The sequence below is a fragment of the Xenopus laevis genome, chromosome 2S (genome assembly GCF_017654675.1).
Source record: "Xenopus laevis strain J_2021 chromosome 2S, Xenopus_laevis_v10.1, whole genome shotgun sequence".
Taxonomy (NCBI): Eukaryota; Metazoa; Chordata; class Amphibia; order Anura; family Pipidae; genus Xenopus; species Xenopus laevis.
In genome coordinates, this window is record NC_054374.1 from 46,396,427 (window position 1) to 46,416,461 (window position 20,035).

General features: G+C 38.2%; 1 protein-coding gene across 3 annotated transcripts in view; it reads right to left on the reverse strand.

The window, feature by feature from the left end:
* The window catches only part of LOC108709404 (protein MLP1), a 46,328-nt gene extending 37,244 nt beyond the window's left edge, over positions 1-9,084 (reverse strand). For all 3 annotated transcript variants that reach the window (XM_018249194.2, XM_041583733.1, XM_018249193.2), the window contains exon 1: positions 8,801-9,084. The gene's annotated coding sequence lies outside the window, so the exon portion shown is untranslated. The remainder of the gene's footprint in view (positions 1-8,800) is intronic.
* Between the last annotated feature and the right edge of the window lie 10,951 nt (positions 9,085-20,035).

Here is a 20,035-nt window from a genome sequence, read left to right on the forward strand (position 1 = left end):
CGTTGAAGAGGAACTTCCAGAGTACCCCAAGTATCAACACAAGAGCAACATTCTTTTATATTTAAAGGACCATTAACATAATTTCTATAATTTTTAATGAAAAAAAAACACCAGCACAGTTTAAACTTTTAATTCGCGAAGCTTTTATTAAGAAATTACTTATCGATTCTCTGCATGTGCTCCACATTTTTTTAAAAAGAAAATTATTGTTACTGGTCCTTTAATTTTGAAATTTGACATGATGCTTGAAATGTTCTTACCCCAGTTCCCTCAGCAATGTCACCTCTGCTCTGATAAAATTCAGTTTCTCTTTACAAGTTGGGGTTATATCACTTTCATCTCTCCAACCCCCCCCCCCCCCAGCACTCTATCAACAGAACAATGGGAACGTAAAGAGATAACTGCTCTCTGACCCCTGCATACCTAAAAATTCTCCCATGTGGTGGGTAAATGGTAGATTTGAGAATAGCACTCAATGATAAAACAAACAAGTCCAGCCATGACACCTCCAGTTACATTGAGTAGGGAAAAAAATAGCTTATCTGAAAGCAGTTCCATTGTACTAGTGCTGGCTCTATCTAAAAGCACAGGATCAGACACAATCATCTGCCTACACACCAATACTACAACTAAAAAAAGACTTTCAATGATTCAAGAATAACATTTTAAACGGTAGAATTAATTATTATAGTAATAAAACTGCAACATAAAATCATGACAGAATCTCTTTAAGCTAGTCTGTATTTGCACTGTGCACCAATATTCCAGTTGCACCTGTTTTGGAGAACAAGGCTCAGCAGGCAGGGTTCATTTTGTGAGTTGTTACTATACTCTTTATCAGGTGCAGAACTCAACACAGAGTGTAGTGATGGGCGAATTTATTCGGCAGGCGCGAATTTGAGGCAAATTTGCACAATTTGCCGCCGGCGAATAAATTCGCAAAACGGCTGCAAAAATTCGCTGGCGAAAATTCCAAGAAAAAAATGGGGGGGTCCAAAAAAATGGACGCAGGTGTCAAAAACAAATTTTTTGCCGTTTCGCGAATTTCGCGAATTTTTAGGCAAAGCGAAATGCCGCAAATTCGTCCATCACTAAATGTGAGACCCTAAAATAGTTAAACAAATACATTGGAGGTGAGAGCACAGGGAGTGTTACTTACAAATGGTTACAAACAGCTAAGAAAGGAACTAAACCCAGGCTGCTAAAATACAGAATAACTAAAATATCAGAAAAACAATCAGATATAATAATAATATAATCAAAATAAAAAATCAGAATATATTTTTCTCTGTTTCGGTAGTCATGAATTTTTATTCCAAAACAAAAAAATAAAAGATTTGGTTAACTAAACTATTTTTTTAAACCCTTACACAATCTGTCACACATATGTTACATACATTAATAAATGAGGAAGTTGCAATATACAAACTGTTGAAATGATGATGTTTATTTTAATACTGAATTTATTCTGACTACGGCTGGGGAGCGGCCTTATTAATTATAATATGATATTGCTGTTAAACTGAGTCCACTTTGTAGAAGTGAATTGCAAAAAAACATTATCTAAAATTAACAGGAAACAAGTATCTTTTGCTGTAAGGCATATTTAAAAGCTGCTCTGTAAAACATGGAATTAATCCAGAATATAATTTTAGACAAGGAAAATTTACCCTAGGCAGCAATTATTTTCTTTCTGCTGGGATAGATTACCAATGGTACAATGGTGTCATTTGCCAGTCTACTGTCTTTAAGCCCATTTCAAAGGAAAAGTAAAATTTGTATTAGTGAATTTTGTTTTGTCCTTTCACGTACATTGTGTGCAAAATGACACACATGATACAGACCATAAACTATGGGATTTGCATTAACCCTTTAAGTGCCTTAGATTGTAACATCTAGGACACTGCCAAGCTTGTTCTTGCATGACTGGGTTGTAGATTCCTTGTTGTGTGACTGTTTCACATTTTCTGTAAATAGAACCTCTGTTTGTGCCTTTTTCAAGGTAAATATTCCTCATTTTGAGTTGCACAGCCCAGTAAACCTGGGTACAAACCCCTTGTCTCATACCATTATACATTATTACGGTATATCAAAGCAATTCTGAAACTGTTTATAAGAAATATCAGTCAAACTTCAAAGGGGCACAGAGCATGGGCACTCTTATACAGCCCCCTCCTGCCTCCCCCCACTCCCTGCCCCCTACCCGCCAGTGTCCAATGGTGGGCAAGATTTCTTTACTATTGTCTTTCATTTCTTGACTATCAAGGAAGCAGACCCCATGTTGTTCCTTCAGGGATCTGAACGACCTACATTTCACTGACTATAGAACTACCCCTCAACCTTAACTCAGCTAGCATTTAAAGGGATACTGTCATGGCAAAAAACATTTTTTTCAAAATGAATCATTTAATAGTGCTGCTCCAGCAGAATTCTGCACTGAAATCCATTTCTCAAAAGAGCAAACAGAATATTTTATATTCAATTTTGAAATCTGACATGGGGCTAGACATTTTGTCAATTTCCCATCTGCCCCAAGTCATGTGACTTGTGCTCTGATAAACTTCAATCACTCTTTACTACTGTACTGCAAGTTGGAGTGATTTCAGCTCCCTAACACAAGATAACAGCTGTCTGGTAGATCTGAGAACAACACTCAATAGTAAAAACCCATGTCCCACTGAGACACATTCAGTTACATTGAGAAGGAAAAACAGCAGCCTGCCAGAAAGCATTTCTCTCCTAATTTGCAGGCACAAGTCACATGACCAGGGGCAGCTGGGAAAATGACAAAATGTCTAGCCCCATGTCAGATTTCAAAATTGAATATAAAAAAATCTGTTTACTCTTTTGAGAAATGGGTTTCAGTGCAGAATTCTGCTGGAGCAGCACTATTAACTGATTCATTTTGAAAATTTTTTTTTTTCCCATGACAGTATCCCTTTAAGAATAAAGGCCCCTTTGGCCCTAGAGGTCTGTCGTTTGTAAGGTTTTTACCTTCAGTAAAACTTTTTACCTGTTAACATATTTAAATTTTACTTAAAATTGTAAATATAAAAGGAACCATATGAAAACATTGCTTAAGCAAACAGCCATTTTTTTTATATTGTATCCTTTACAGATATATACTGTCTATATATTTCTGGTGTCAGCTTAGTAAAAGTGTCTCTTACAACACAGAAAACATAGGCAGTGACTGGCGTTGACTTTTTGGGTGGCAAACTGTCAGCCATACAAATTCATATGCTCTATTTTCATTTTGGCATCTCCACATAACGTTAATTCCATCCATCAAATTGTTTATAAGATTTCTCTTTGTATTTAAGCACATCACAGGTAAGATGCAGTACAATTGAAAATTTGCATAGTTTTTCCAGAAATGTAATAAAAAAAGTTAAAAAAAACTATAAAGTTATTTGTTTGGGTATTTTCAGGCCTTCCAATCTAAAGTACTCTTATATGGTTATTTATGTTGCTGTTCTTTGAGAATTGAATATTGGGAAGCATGGTGGCTCAGTGGATAACCAGTAGTGCTGGGTCCTGAGTTCTTTTTTGGCTTGTCCACTATCTGTAACGTCTCCACATATCTGCCTGGGTTTCCTCCAGGTTCTTCAGTTTCCTCCAAAAAGATACAGGCGGGTTAAAGGCTACTAACAAAATTGGCCAAAGTATGTATGAATGCGATCTGGGCCTTAGATTGTAAGCTCCACTGAGGCAGGGACTGATGTGAATGAGGTATAAACACCAGAAAATAAATAAAATGAGCACTGAATGATTAGCATAATTTTTCCAAAGTTTTAGGAGGGTCATAAAATGATCTTGCCCAGTAATATTTAGTTACACCACAGCAACAAAGCTGTAAAAAAAAGTAAAAAAAGACAATGACAAGGACTCCCAGTCTGAAAATTAATTCAACAAGAACCTCAAATGCAGCAGCTATTGCCAAACAACTACCAACATATAATAATGAAGAAGTGGGAATATGTACTTTGGTCATGTGAATCATCATTTTCAATTTTCTCAACATTGGGTAAGGCTTATGTTTTGGCAAAGCTTAAAGAAATATACATTGCTATATGCCTAGTGCTACCAGTAAAACAAGAAGGAGGATCTGGGCAGCAATATCCTAGTACAGGTATTTGTTCTTGGAAAATTAAAAAACCTGCAACACTTCAAATCATATCATGCAAGGTACAGTGGAATAACAAAACAAGAGACCTAGTATAGCCTGTGTGATTAACAATACAACATGGACAACTTTATTCTTTCGTTCCTGTTTTATACTTCAAGCTGTATAACATTTTAGTAGACTGTTTGTGAAATACTGTATAGCTTAATATAGTAAAGGGAGACAAGAAGTGAAGTGCATTTTCTCATTGTAAATAAGGAGGTTCCTAAAATTAGGAAGTTATAATTTAAGTAATGGGAAATGATTGCACTTCCACCAGAAACAGACACTGATATACACTGGTGTTCCATCTTGGAGATCCGTCCTACCGAGCGCATCCTCTTATGCTAATGCATTCCGATGAGGGTCACAGGGTTGAGTGATGCTCCATGTATCAACTTCAGACTGCTGATGCAAGAAACTATCTCTATTCATCTCAAAGGAGTTGTGTAAAGACAAAATATGCAGCAGTTTTCATGTGAACATTGCAGTCTTATTTTATATGATGAGACAAATGAAAGATGAAGTAGTGGGCCTAATTCCAATATGCATAAGGCTAATGGCCCAGCTTATAGATGTGTAAATGATAGGCTCACTAGAGCATTTGTGATGAATAAAGAGGTTTTTCCCCCTGAGCACAGTGGCACCCAAACAAACTGTGTGCTGTAGATCTATGGACTTAAAGGGAGTCACAGGAAAACATGTTTTTTTCCAAAGCCCATGAATTAATAGTGCTGCTTGAGCAGAATTCTGCACTGAAATCTTTTTTTTTCAAAGAGCAAACAGATTATTTTATATTCAACTTTTAAATTCTGACATGGGGCTAGACATGTTGTTAGTTTCCCAGGTGTCGTCATATGACTTGTGCTCTTCAATCACTTTCATCACTCTTTACTGCTGCACTGAATATTGGAGTGATGTCACCCCTCTCCCTTCCCCACCAGCACCTTATCAACAAAATAATGGGAAGGTAACCAAATAATAGCTCCCAGACAAAAGATAACAGCTCCTTCGTAGATATGATGTCACAGTCGGCAGCCTAAATCCAGAACCAATGCTAAGCACCCTGGTCTCGGCTCTTTCTTCAGCCTCTAACAGCCGCCTTTCACCTCGGGAGGAGCCCTTGGCTAATCGGATGCCACCAGGTCTTATTAAGAGAGGTGCCAAGCTAAGGGGCACAAACGTAAAGCAAAGTCTTTAGGACAGAAGGTCACAGTACAAGGTGTAGGCAAAAAGCGTAGTCAAATCAGGCTGGGTCGGTGCAGGCAGAGTACAAGCGGAGTCAGACAGGCAAGGTTCAAACCAGGAGATCAGTCGGTAGGGATACGGATACAGGAGAGTTGGTTACCAGGCAGGGTCAGGATTACAGAAGTCAAAATTGTCAAAAACAGGCAGGGGTCACAACAGGTATCAGATAACAGAAGCTTTTCAGCACAGAAGCACCAGGAAACTCACGGAGAAAGATCCTATAACAGGCAATGAGAAATCGTACAAAGCCCCTTTAAATAGCATTTTAACTTTCTGCCATTGCGCGCTTATGTCATTACGCCAGCGCCAATGCGCCTACAAGAAGAGGAAATGTGCCGTGCGTGCCCTAAGAAGCCGGCATTTTGGAAGAATAGGAGCGGCGTGGCGGGCTTCCCCGCCGCACCACTAGACCACCAGGGTGAGTTGTTACATATGAGTATAGCACTCAATATTAAAAAGTGCCACTGCAACTCCCCCAGTTACATGGAGTAGGAGTAGTAGGAGAATAGCTTATCTGAAAGCAGTTCCATTATGAAGAGCTGATTCATTCTGAAAGAAAAGGATCAAGCACAATGACCTGAGATGGATGCCTACACACCAATATAACAACTACAAAAATATATTTGTTGGTTCAGGAATAAAACTTTATATAGTATACAACAAATTATTTGTAATGAACACCATGTCATTTAGAAATAAAAACTACACAATAAAAATCACAACCGAAGCCCTTTAACAGAAATGTATAATGCTTGGGATATGCACAACATTATTCTGAAAATAATTGAGACCAGAGCAAGCAGTAACTTTATTCACACCAGCAGACTGAATTAACATATTTATGTGTTTCTGTTTTTAGAACAGATATGGTTATGTCTTATACAGGAACCTGCAGTAGAAGCCTTGGTTTGTTGAGCATGACCTACAGCACTGTGCATTATTAACAATTTGGCACATGGCCACTTTTATTTTGAATAGTTAACTATATTTATGGGCAAAAATTCCTTATTTTGGTTTGCTGAAAATTTTGCTAAAAAGCAAAATGCCTTGAGTCCATAGAAAGGTGAATGTGGGGATTGTAGTCATGGGTGAGTAAAGGAGGGGGAAGGGCTTAACCTATAAAGAGAGGTGAAAAGTGCCCGCCCGCCCATCAGTGAGGGAAGGGATTAGACTGTCACAGCTTTGGCTGTGTGGGGCTGCCCTACTAGGTAGCCAAAAAGGGGGCTGGAGTGTTAAGGTAAGATTGGCCTGGGGCTAGGCTTAGGGGCAAGTGAATTCAGTATAAACTATTGTTAAATGTTATGCAGCCTTAAGCGGCTATTGTTTACAATGTCACAGCTTATTCATTTGTTATTCATTTGTTATAATAATATTTAATAATGTGGGTATGTTGGTGGATAATTTTCCCTAAACTTGATGTGTTTTTAATAAAACAAGCTGCGGCCTTTTCCACCCATAAAATGTTGTATTGTGCTTATTGGGGGGTTAAAGGGTTAAGTGACGACATTGAGTCATACGTAAGTCATGGGAAAATTTTAGTGCAGATTTACACAAATTTTAACCACTGGAAAAACCACAAACGGTACAGTCTATGCTAAAACATCTTTTGACTTGTAATACTGATCAAGAAATATAACATATATATTATGCTTAGGATGTTAAACTTGTACTGTTGTATACTGAATGCTATTCATTAACTGTATTTATTTGCTTATTGTTGCTTTTGAATAAATGAATGTCAGTAATAATGCTGAAAATCCAGTCCTAGTATTGAAAGATGGAAATAATAATCAGATGTAGCATTGAATAACGGTGTATAAAACACCTTGTCATTGCTTTAACATCTGTTACTTACTGAAAATACAGTGACCAAGTATGTATTTATAATCCATTTGCTTTATTTCTCCAAAGATTTACTGACACTGTCTGCAGTTTTAGCTTAGTCTAACAAGCCATTGTCTCACTGCAAGCTGCCCACAAGATCCTTTTTGTCTCCCACAAGGGCCCTATTGTATCAATAATACCATAACAAGAAGCCAAGTTGGGGCATGGCACCATCTCAACAAGGGGGTGTGACCAGCCAAACTGTCTTATAAATGCCATATCAGCAATAATCCCTTTGGTTTTTATATAATCCCAGCATAGCTATTCACCTTTATTAAAGGGGTTGTTCACCTTCCAAACACTTTTTTTCAGTTCAGATGTTTTCAGATAGTTGTGAAATAATGATTTGGTAGCTATGGTGTGTGTGTGTTAGGGCTCCCACCTTTTCTGGAAGAAATACAGCCCTTCCTATTTATTAATCTTTTTTTCTATCAATAGCATTGGGATCAAGCATATTTTATACTGGCCAGGTGCATTCATATACCATACCCCTGGCATCTAGATATGCATAAATTATAATTGCGCAACAAACTAATATGGTAAACAAAAAGCTCGACCACGTGCCTGATGGCCTTGACGTTTTGCTTCCTGCCATTATGAATATGTTAGAGGATTCTACCTATAGACTTTAGTAAATCAAACCTACTAAAGAGCCAGATCCATGCTTTTCAGCTCTATTAAGATCTTTAAGCCATAAAAATACATTTATTTCTAATTAAATCCAAATGAAATGGCCACAATCACATAGAATATGAGAAGAAGACATTTTTCTCCACTTTAATGAAAATGCCTTACAGCTGAGATGTAATTTAGAATATTATTTAATTCCTTGTGTAGTCATGTTTGCCATAAGACGCAAGAATGCATGGAGTATAGAATCTGTGTTTATACAATCTACCTGGCAGAAGGAAAGGAACCTCATTGGCTGTGTTTCTGGTGCCACAATCCAGCCCATAATTGACATTGTTTTTGCAGAGTAGAAACTATAGTATTCCAGTAGGTATTGTTACTAGCAAGTAAGATTAACATTAAAAGCAAAAGAACCGAGCAGTCCCTTACAGGCCTGAACTGGGATTCAAAATAGACCCTGTCATTTCGAGTACACAGAGACCCTAATAGACCACTAAATAGTGACTATCTATGGCATCTTACAGCAGCATGATTTCACATGGGTATGATTTATAGTTCCAGAATAAATGTTCCAGTAAAACCTATTGCATGACTGCCAATAGGAGCATTTCTGAGCCCAAAAAGTATGTATTTTTATTCATTTAACGATACCTGTGTATTAAATCCTGTACTTGCATAAGTAAAAGTTATTTATTTATACTTGTCTGTATATATATACTGAATACGTTTTGGTTCCTAGTGGCATGTTTAAAAAAACAAATCAGCAAGCCTGGAAATCTGGAAAAAAATGACCATTTATTCTAATTGAGCCCATAAACAGCATATTGTTTTTTTTATAGCAAATGCCCTTATCCAGCTGCCTTTAAACCTTACCTTTGCAGGAAGATTTTACTGGGTGTCTGATGTGGCACACCGCTGTGGAACAGACTGCTTTTAGCTTGCTCTTTGTACACATTGCATTGTCGTTTTCTTGCTCAACTAAGTTTTTCCGCTTTGGGCTTGGAGCAGACCTTTGTGTTGGTTTCCTTTGTAAGAGGAAGTCAGACTTGACTGATAAAGTGTTTTCTTTTCTTGAGATGTGAAGTCATGGCTTGTCACTGCATAATCTGACAAAGAAACTGATATTTTGGGTAATATGTACAAATATACATTACTAATAACTTTATTGCACTGAACATAAAAGATAGCTCAGCCATAACCTAGTATAATGTCTCACTATAATAATTTCTAAGAATATTTAGTGTACATTTAAAGGACAAGGAACAGTTCAGTGTGAAATAGATAGTTAGCCAAAAATATAAAATCTAAAGGCTGGAGTGAACGGATGTGGAGTGAATGTAATAGCCAGAAAACTGGAAAACTACTTCCTGCTTTGAAGCTTTCTATCTTCTTAGTTTAACAGTAGGGTTGCCACCTTTCGCATAAAATTTTACCAGCCCAGCATAGGGTGGGGGCAAAACGGGGGAGTGTCATGGAGTCACAAAGGGCGAATGATGTCAAAGGGGGTGGGGCTTTACTGCGACAAGGACCTAGAAGGTAGAGATCGGGGAGTTCTATGCAGACGAGGACTTAGGTGGGTGGGCCAGGGGCTACATTAAAGGGCATTACCGATTTATCAGCAACTTCATTGATGGTCAATTTGTAATACAGGCCCTGGCCTGGCCAGATGTTTTACTGGGTAGGCCGTTAAAATACTGGCTGGGTAGCAACACTATTTGTCAGCGACCTTGTAGGGGGGAACATGTTTTTTGTGGGGGATTGTGACAGCGCCATATAGCTTCAGTTCCTAGGTGTTTCTCAAACAGACTTGGACTGAGAGTATGCATAATACAGGAATTCAGTGCACCGTGCATGTGCCCAGCGCAAGCCCATGCAAGAAACACATAAAAGGTCCTCACTCCCAGCATAGTACCCTGGGTTATTTCATTATTTATAGAAGAATATATAAGAATATATACTGAGAGGTGCCTAAAGAATTGGACCCCCCCCCCCAGTAATTTTAACTTTCCTTGTCCTTAAGACTAATGTCATATTCAGTAATGCTGTGTAGGCTGGCCCTAAATCCGTGGGTTTACTCTGAACCCAGAAAGACACATTTTTAGCAAGTTGCAAACAGACACAGCATTTTCTTACAAGACAGGAAATCTTCTTGTGTGTCAGCAGACCTGAGAAGCATTGCCTGGTGTCTGCTGAGCCGTAGCACCAAGAAAAATGCTTCAATACAGTAGAGTGAGGTTGGCTGTTGGCCAATACACTCCAACCCCATATGTTTTATGTCAAAGCATTACAGGTAAATTCTCTCATTAAAATCATATTCATGACAAGCAGAAAACCAACATAAAATTAATATCTGAAATTCAGTTCAGTTGATACTTTTGCTGGAGAGTCTAACATTTAGACTACATTTCAAATAAGCCCTGCATCTGAATCCTTCTGTTGTGTAAAGTATGAATGTAGCTCCCCCACCCAAGTATTGGCGTATATCTCTACATGGCATCTCCTTCAAGTAACTTAAGCCATTTTAGTTTAGGATTTTTGTAAACAGTCACAGTTATTTTCTATCATACAGACTTAGGTGCTGTGTCACTACAGAACCGTATCTTGGCTTGTGCAATCATCATTTCTTTTCTTAATTTCTGGCTTTCCTTCAGGGCATTCTCTGTCTCACAATAAAGTCTCTGTTCTTCTTATGGTCTATTGCTTTGGTTAATATGGCTGTGAACAGGTTTTCAGGTAAAGTCAGAGCCAAGCCAAGAAATAACTTGCCATTAGTCTGGGGATGGGGATCTGATTTTTATGCTCTGGTTTCTATTCTCTATTATCTATCCAAGTTCACTTTATATAAATCTTACATCTCATAATATATGTATTCATTTCTCTTGTTCAGCAGTAGGAGTTTCATTTATTTTCAAGCCTTCAACTATCTTCTCTCCATAGCTCTGTTGAGAAACTTGCATCTTGAAAATGTTAGTTTTAATTTGCCATGAAGCAAGTAGAACATCACTGCATTCATAAAACATGACAGAGGGTGACACATAAGCATCCCCTTCCCCATCACCTAACTTGCATGTCATTTGATTTTTAATCTATCTCGGTGCAGATATGTCCTGGATGCAAATGCTTCTGGAACATTGACAAAGGGGCAAGATTTTGTGCACCTTGGAGCATTAATTATTGACCTTTTGTATGTCAAAATAATAGGTCTTATATGGTATGGGCCCTATTTACCACATTTCTGTTACAGGTTTAGGACCTGTTAACCAGAATGACCTGAGGCTTCCTGGCCAAGATGTCTTCCATAATTTGATAAATGTCATTCCTTAAGTCTTCTAAAAATCATTTAAACATAAAAATAAACACAGTAGGATTGTAGGATAATTATAGCCTCTGTCCCACCCTTTTTAGCAGGGACAGAGGGATTAAAAAGGGTGGAGGAGTATGTTTGTATGTAAAGCCTAAATCAAAGCCATGCACTAAAGAAATAACCATAGCTTGCACTGGTGAGGGTGTAGAATCCCTCTGGGTAGAGATTTTGACTGGGCAAAAGGTTACAAAGAGAATTATCATTGGTGTATGCTATAAACCAACCCATATAAGTGACGAGTATGAAGCCCAAACTACCCTCTTGCAGATACAAGCGGCCTCACAGCTGGGTCAAGTTGTTGCTATGGGAGCCTTCAATTATCCAGACATTGACTGGGGTAATGGGGTTGCCAAGACAGAAAAATTTCGTAGGTTTGTAAATATGCTAAATGAAAACTTTTTATTCCAGCTCGTTCAAGAACCTACTTCAGGCATGTCCAAAATGGGAAGTCTTCAAAATGCTGCTTAATAAATATACATGTCAGTATTTTCCTCTTGTAAGCAAGGACGTCATTGCAAAGCAAAACCTTTTTGGTTCAATAGAATTGTTGGTGTTGAGGTGGGTAAGAAAAGACGTGCTTTTAAGGCTTTCAAGTTAGCTGGGACAGCCAAATCATTAATAAGGTACAAGGAGGCCAATAAATCATGCAAAAAAACTATAAGGCAAGCTAAAATTGATATGGAAAAGGATATTGCAGCAAGCAGTAAAAAGAATCCAAAATATTTTTTAAAATATTTTAATAGTTTAAAAATGAAGCAGGAAGGGATGGGACCTTTAATATCAGAGCTTGTGGATGAAAACAAAAAAAAGGCACAGATTCTGAACTCATATTTTTCGTCTGTCTACACAAATGAGGAACCAGTTAATGATGGTTTCCTTCTTAACAGTCCCAATTCTAGTAATACAACTAATGATGCATGGTTCGCACATGAGGAAATTCAAAAGAGACTAGAACATGTTAAGATAAACAAAGGTCCAGGGGCAGATGGTATTCATCCCAGGGTACTTAGTGAGTTTAGCTCTGTGATTGCCAAACCTCTTTACTTAATTTTTCAGGACTCATTGAGGTCTGACATAATGCCAAAAGACTGGTGAATTGCAAATGTGGTGCTGCTATTCAAAAAAAGTATCCAATTTTCAGCCTCAAAACTATAGACCAGTTGGTCTGACATCAGTGGTAGGAAAGCTTTTTGAAGGTTTAATAAAGGATAAGATACTGGACTTCATAGCAAATCATAATACCATGAGTGTGTGCCAGCATGGTTTTATGCAAAATAGATCTTGCCAGACTAACTTCATTTCTTTTTATGAGAAGGTGAGCAGGGACATCGATTCTTGGATGTCAGTGTATGTGATTTACTTAGACTTTGCTAAAGCATTTCATACAGTGCCACACAGAAGGTTACTGGTTAAATTGAGGAATGTTTGCCTGGAACATAGTATTTGTACCTGGATAGAGAACTGGCTAAATGATAGATTACAAAGATGGTGGTAAATGGAACATTTTCTAATTGGACCAGTGTTGTTAGTGGAGTACCGCAGGGCTCTGTACTAGGTCCCTTGCTTTTCAACTTGTTTATTAATGACCTGGAGGTGGGCATTGAAAGTACTGTTTGTATTTTTGCAGATGATACTAAATTGTGCAGAACTATAGGTTCCATGCAGGATGCTGCCACTTTACAGAGTGATTTGTCTCATTTGCAGTTGGGAAACTGGGCAGCAACTGGAAAATGAGGTTCAATGTTGATAAATGCAAGGTTATGCAAAAATTATATAGATGCAAGTTGTACACTAAATGGCAGTGTGTGTTGGGAGTTTCCTTAAATGAGAAGGAAATTTCTGTCTTGCATAAAAAAGGACATTAACTCAAGGGGTGAAAACATAATTATGCCTCTTTATAGGTCCCTGGTGAGGCCTCATCTGGAGTATGCAGTGCAGTTTTGGACTCCAGTCCTTAGGAGGAATATAAATGAGCTGGAGAGAGTGTAGAGACGTGCAACTAAACTGCTTGGAGGGATGGAAGAATTAAATTATGAGGGTAGACTGTCAAGGTTGGGGTTGTTTTCTCTGTAAAAAAAGGCACTTGCGAGGGGACATGATTACATTTTACTAGTACATTAGAGGACATTATAGACAAATAGCAGGGGACCTTTTTACCCATAAAGTGGATCACGGTACCAGAGGCCACCCCTTCAGACTAGAAGAAAAAGAACTTTCATTTGAAACAACGTAGGGGGTTCTTCACAGTCAGGACAGTGAGGTTGTGGAATGCACTGCCGGGTGATGTTGTGATGGCTGATTTAGTTAATGCCTTTAAGAGTGGCTTGGATGATTTCTTGGACAGACATAATATCAAAGGTTATTGTGATACTAAACTCTATAGTTAGTATAGATGTGGGTATATATAATTTGTGTGTAAAAAGTATGGAGGGGGTTCTGTGTATTGATGCTGGGTTTTCATTTGGAGGAGTTGAACTTCATGGACTTTTTTCAACCGGATTTAGCTTTGTAACTATGTAACTATATCTTAAAGGAGAAGGAAAGCTACGGAGGCATTTTATTGCCAATAGATTAGCTGCAATAGTGCAAGCTAGAATGCTATATTTATTCTGTAGAATGTTTTACCATACCTGAGTAAAAAGCTCTAGAAACTCTCTGTTTGTTTAGGATAGGAGCTGCAGTATTAACATGGTGTGACATCACTTCCTGCCTGAGTCTCTCCCTGCTCTGGGCTCAGATTACAGTAGAGAAGGGAGGGTGGTGAGGGAAGAGGAGCAAACTGAGCATGCTCTTGCCCAGGGCAATGAGGTTTAAGCTGAAAACAGGAAGTCTGATACAGAAGCCCATGAGTACACAATAGAAGGAAAGAAATGCAGTGTTTCTTTTGACAGGGGACTCAGAGCAGCACTACTTTGGGGGTTTTCTGGTATATTTAGATGGACCTTTCTGATAAGGCTTACTTAGTTTTAACCTTTCCTTCTCCTTTAAGTTGGGATCAAGTAGTAAGGTTTTGTTATTACAGGTTAAACAGAAATATGTTTTAAAATTTTGAATTATTTAATTAAAATGGAGTCTATTGGCCATGGCTTTCCTGTAATTTGAAGCTTTTTGGATAACACGTTTCTGGATAATGGATCCTATACCTGTATACAGAAAACTGAAATATGCCAATGTCATTTCCCACAGTGTCTAAATGAACAATTCTTCATTTCTGACTGTTTTGCTTTAATAATACAGAAACTTTGACTTTATGTCAACTATAATAGTAAAGACCCATGTTAATGGCAAAACAATCCTGTCTGGAAAGGGACAGGTCTCAAGTACGGGGCAGGAAATGGCAGAATGGGAGAGGGTTCATACTATTCACTCTACACTACACACTATCTTGTTTTCTTTGAAATTCTTGCAGTCATGTAAAAAACTAAAGACAATTAGCAAAATGTTAGTGGTCATTTGTTAATGCCCAGGAGTCCACGGGATAGCTGCAAACTGCATCTTCCCCTACTGTGGGCAAGTAGAGAATGGAAGATGCCTTCTTTTTCTCATAAAGTTTGCTTTTAAAGGAATAGTTCAGTATACAAATAAAAATTTGATAAATAGGTAGGCTGTGCAATGTAAAACATTTTTTCAATATAGTTAGTTAGGCAAAAATGTAATCTATAAAGGCTGGAGTGACTGGATGTTTAACATAATAGCCAGAACACTACTTCCTTATTTGCATTACTACTCTCTTGGTTTCCACTGATTGGTTACCAGGCAGTAATCAGAAACTTGAGGGGGAGCCACATGGGTCATAACTGTTGCTTTTGAATCTGACCTGCATGTTAAGGATTGTAACACTAACTTGGGCTATACAGGCCAAAAGGGGTTAATGTCCAGCTAGTGCTTAGAGCATGGGTTACATGTGACTCAAACACTTCACGCTAGGGCCTTCGCTAGGTGGAAGATTGCAGGTGTGGTGTAGTGCAACTACAACTCCCACAGGCTACTGTGCAATAAAACAGGAAAATAATGGGTACCAGGAGGTTCTTGCAGTCAAACAAAGCAACTTTTATTTGTCAGAGACAAATGATCCACAAGGTTGTACTTACATCGTTACAGAGGCATTTGCAGAATATATATGCACACTCCGCTCACACAGAGCTACAGAGGTAGATGCAGAATATATATAGGCACACACACACACCACACAGCTCACACAGAGCTGGCAGGTTAACAAAGAGCTCATAGGCAGAGGCAGAATATATGTAGGCACAACACTCACACAGAGCTTCAGAAGTAGATGCAGGTGCATTTTCCTGCGCATGTAGTCAAGGCAGTACAGCATACCTCCAGGTAGAAAAACCTCACACTTGGTCTGGATCCCAACCAGCGGAGTAGTCAGGAATGAGAACCTAAACCTGACACTCTAACCACTGTGGTCCCTTCACTGTAAGCAAATCTTACATCCTGTGAAGCTACTCCCTGCTACACCTCCTTGTTGGAGCATAAAGCTGCTCTTTATATCTTCCCTCACTGTCTTACTCTCCTAGAGTGTGTATAACATTATATTCCTGCCACTCATTAGCCCACTAGCCTCATTCACGGGGTCCCTGCTCTCCGACTGCTCTCTCTAAAAGTACTGGTCCCTCTAGAGCACATGGCTTTTCTGGGCCTTGCTGTACCCAGGCTCCCCTGGGCACACCCAGCAATGAATCCAGCAGCCAAAAGAGAAAGATCCACCCCTTCTCACTCACTATCCCAAAGTGTGACAGGAAGTGGTCACAGCGCCTCCGGGCCAATAGCACAACTATGCAAATTACATCTCTCAACATGGGCATCTGCCCAGCAACTAGGGATATCAGGAAGTGTAGGGAATTAAAGCCATAGGGACACATTTAACCCTATGGGTCCCTACAGGATCAATTGCAAACTCACTTAACAGTTATGTCCCATGTGCCCCCCTTCAAGTCACTGATCTCAGAGTTAGAGAGCTGAAAAGCAGGAAGTTGTGTTCTGTTCTGTTAGACATCCAGTCACTCCAGCCTTTATACATTAAATGTTTGGCTATAACTATATTAGAAAAGTTTTTTTTATTTTGCACATACTATTTATTTAACCAATTTTAATTTTCACACTGAACTGTTCCTTTAAATACAGAGAAAGTGAGGTTAAAAAAAACACACCCATCAAGTTCAATCTTTTAAGTCTATATTTAAAAACTGCCTAACTGTTAGTTGATCCAGAGAAGGCAAAGTTACATTTTAAAGTTTTGCAATCTTTTCCCAATTAGTGATACTGTAAAAAGTGTGTCTTTCCCTGATTTTTTGTGTCCCCAGGTGAAGCAGAGATTTGGTGAAATATACAGCAGAGCTGCCCAACTCTTACACACTGTGGGTCAAATATCCAATATAGGTTTACTAGTACCTGCTGCATTGTCGGCTGTTCAAGCTGAAACTGTTCAATGCAGCCCATGCAAACATATGGGTCATGGTAGCCTAGTATTGAGAACCCTTCATAAAAATTGAACCTTCTTTTACATCTATACAATCTGAAATATGATATCATGAATGAAAGGAACAATTTTCATATTCAAACCTGTGAATTTAAGGACATAATTAGCACTACCTACCTTAAGTTTATGTTTCTGTAAACTGGATCATCCAAGCCACAATCTCTTACTTTATTTGAACAACACAAATAAAAGGGCTTTAATAACATTTTGGCAAAGAGATCTCAGTACTGGCATGAGGCCATTTTTTCTGTTTGCACATGTTTAATTTGAACCCACCCATTACATAAGCAGAAGCTAAGAACAACTGAGTTAGAGAAGTGAAGTATTCTGAAGCCTCCCAACCAGAAACAGGGAGGAAGACTGCTGCCAGGTGAGATGTACCTGCACATCCCAGGCTGTAGAAAGGCAGTAGTGTCCTCATTGATAGAATGCAGCTAGTGCTGCTGCCTTGTAGCCAACAGCTGGGAAATAGCTCTGGTTGCCACAGTGAATTTTTGGTGATTTACTGACTATATATAATAAAGGGTTTAGTGTCAAAAAGGGGGTTATTTACTGCATGAAACAGGGTATAGGGTGCTAGTCACCATGTATTTTGCACTTTTCCCCCTGCACTACCCTGTAGAAGAATTGCTGTAAGTCTCTGTACATAAAAACCCCATAAACCCCATGTTCGTCACACGAATATATGCAGCTAGCCCCACCGCTAGTCCCCTACCCATCCCCTAACATGTGCCTTATTTCCATTGCAGCAATAAACAGAGCGTGTAGACAGACCCCAGATGCAAGGTGTTTTTAAATTATTCCATATATGTTAACCGACCCCAAATAACAATTAATGGTTTAATTTCACATGGACTAGAATAGCAGTATTTGGGAACAGAGCACAGGTATGGGATGTATTATTCTTAATGCTTGGAAACTGGAGTTTCTCAGATAAGGAGTCTTTCTGTAATATGCATCATCATACCTTAAATTTAATAAAAAAAAACATTGAAATTACAAATTGAAATAAACCAAAAAGGATTGTTTTGCCACCAATATTGATTTATTATAACAAAGAAAAGGAAATAATTAAAACAAAATAACTATTTGCTTAAACTGAACTAAACTCTTAAACTGAACTCTATGCGACATGTATTTTAGATCTTTCAGGTTACGGGAAAATAGATTTCATGTCTGTGTCAGCCCGCCATAAGCCAGTTTTACTCCATTTCAGGCAAGCTCACTTTTATATTGAAAAACGGATTGGGACATTTTAATTAAATCTCAAACAGATTTGTCTATTTATGAAAATCTTCCAGATTCTGAAACCAATTGATACAGTATCTGTACCAGGGCTGAGCACTGTAACCCATCCATATAGGGAGGATTGGGACAATTCTTTTCGGATTTGAAACAAATTGTTCCAGTACAAACAATAAATGGCTAAATAGTAAAATAGTCAACTTTATTTACTAATACTAATCAATAACTATTGTTACTGCTCAGTAAGAAAACATAACATTATAATAAACATCCATTTCTTTTGCATCCTTTCAACCCCTATGAGTCTATAAATCAAAAACACATGTTGCAAGCAATCTGGTATATCCTGCAATATGCCAAAAAATGTTGCCATGCAAAGAATTATGCATTCTGTGCAGGTATAATTCATAAGAAAAGCAGAGAGAGAGAAAGACATTGGGTAAAATAATGGTTAATTTTCACCCTTTGAGTATTACATTAGAAAAAGCATATTAAATGTTTCATCTATCTTTAAGGCATTGCACCGTTTAAACCATTGGTAGTAGTTACCTGCAAACAGAATGCATACAAAAGCTGCCTGTCTCCTTTCCATGACCTATAGCACTAAAGCCACATTAAAGCCTGCCCTACAAGCACTGGAGACCTGCCTAGCTGCCTAGGTTTTTGCTTTGGAAAACACTGCGGCTTGGGTTTCAATGTGTTAATAAACCATGATAGCAGCAGACTACTTAAAAAAGAAACATATTTAAACTGGATAATCCACCAGGGGCATTCATCTAGATACGTCATAACCAATGTGTATTGTAGACTATTAAATTTTTTAACAAGTGTATGATAACACACAAGCCTGTTTTATTCTTATACTAGAAAAAAAATCTTTAAAAAACTGGAATAGAGTTTGCTGTTTTTTAGTTTACGATCAGAAATAACTAATTCCTTTCTCCTGTGCTGGATAATTGAGTTCCATCAGGGCTCTTACACATAGGTGATTTAAATGCGTAGCACATCATGCAAAGCATATGTTAATAGAGACCATACTTGTATGTTGCTAGTACTTGCCGGACAGCGCAGAACTGCCAAGCACAGGTGAGACACCACATGAAGCATCTTACCTTCTCAGTGTACAAGCAATGCAGAAAAGAATGTCACAGTCCCTGCTTCTGCTGATCTCCTGGTTTTGACCTTTATCCTGGTAAATGTACTTGGTATTGACCTCTTGGCTGTCTCACAGACTTCTTGAATATCTCTGTCTGCACCAACATTTGGCTTGATCACAGATCATCATCTTCTTTTGTATTATTAAATCATTATTTAATCTATTCTTATCTATGGTTAGATTTTAGCAGAGGTAACAATAATCTGGTGTTTTTAAGCTGAGCCAATAAAGATATTGTTTTTATTGGAAGATTGGCTGCTGTCCATAAATTTTTGATACATTATTTGATCTCTAACCTTTATTATTTATTTTCACCAAGCACCCAACATCTTTACAACAGTTTACACAACACAGGTTCCTCCCTACTAGCCCTACACCTGTGGTAAATCCTGACATTATCCTAGACACATCTGAGGCATAGTAATATACTGTATATGAGCAATAGCTCTCAGACAGAGAAGGATTATAAAAAGACAACTTCTCAATAAGGCCTAGGTAGAGAAAGCATTGAAAAACATGAGCACTGTTCTAGTTTTCCGATTATCCCTGGCAAAAACCTCTTCTTCTGCCTACAGCTGATTGTTGTTAATAGCGATGAGCACATTTTGAAGCCAGGCATGGAAAAAATATCAATTGACTTGAATGTATTTTGGCAGGGAAAAGTCACAACAAAACTCCCATTGCAAAGAAATGTCCAATGAATTTAGAGTGGAAATAAAGTTGCCATAAAAAAATACCCATTGACTTCAATGCAGAGCAAACTGAAGCAGGAGAGATTTGTTTATCACTAGCTGTTTTTTAATGTAAAAAAATGTTCCTAAGATCTTGTTTGACATTTATTTATTTTTT